The sequence below is a fragment of the Fukomys damarensis genome, unplaced genomic scaffold, assembly GCF_012274545.1.
Source record: "Fukomys damarensis isolate Sample0158 unplaced genomic scaffold, DMR_v1.0_HiC HiC_scaffold_18, whole genome shotgun sequence".
NCBI classification, from domain to species: Eukaryota; Metazoa; Chordata; class Mammalia; order Rodentia; family Bathyergidae; genus Fukomys; species Fukomys damarensis.
This window is the reverse complement of record NW_022900930.1, coordinates 46,576,266-46,577,102: the sequence shown is the minus strand read 5'-3', so window position 1 is coordinate 46,577,102 and position 837 is coordinate 46,576,266.

Below are 837 nucleotides of genomic sequence, written 5' to 3'. Positions count from 1 at the left end.
CCCCTCCAGGTGACTGCTGTGCAACCTGTTTCTGGGTAGAGGAGTAGATCTCCGGTTCCTCCGACGCTGACCAACCGCAGTCGCGCCTTGCGCGGGCCCTGGGATTTTATTGCCTCTGCGCCGCCTTCTCACCCTGGCCTCCGGGACTCAGGGCTCCGGTTTTTGTTATTGTGTAGCTTTGGGGACCTGGGGTGGGGGCTGGTGGGAGTGACTTTTTTTTTTTTTGTCTTGTTTTTTATTTTTGTGCTTTGCATCTTAAACTTGGCCAAAGGCGGCAGGACGAAGTTCTGGACAGCAGGTTGGAGTGGTGAGCGACGCGTGCGCGGTCGGCCCGCCCTGCCACCTCTCCTTCCTCCCGGGCAGGGCCGCCCGGGTCCTGAGGGTCATGGGGCTCCCAGCTGGGGTCTGCCACGGATCGGGCTTGGCACAACCTCCCTCCCCGGAGCGCCCTGCTCAAGGTCCGCCTTTCTCTTTCCTCTTTCAGGAGGACGCGGGTAAACGAGGCTCCAGCGTCGCCGCAGACTGGACAACTACTTCACACCCCTCTCACCCTGCCCAGCGCCTAGAACCCGGAGCAGCGGGAGGCCGGGGAGGGGCGGCCACCCCATCGGAGCTGCGGCCCCTGCCTTTGAGCATGGATGGCCAATCCCTAGTTGACCGTGGGTTGGGGAAGAGTGAATTCTAAATTATGCACAGAATGCTCAGTCAGCTCCCAGCTAGGACGGACCAGACAGTACCAAGAAGTGGACTCCGGTGATTCTGGGATTGCATTTTGCAAAGGATTCTTCGCAGCCTCGGGGAGGGAGGCACCAGGGACCTGGGCCGCGCAGCGAGTGG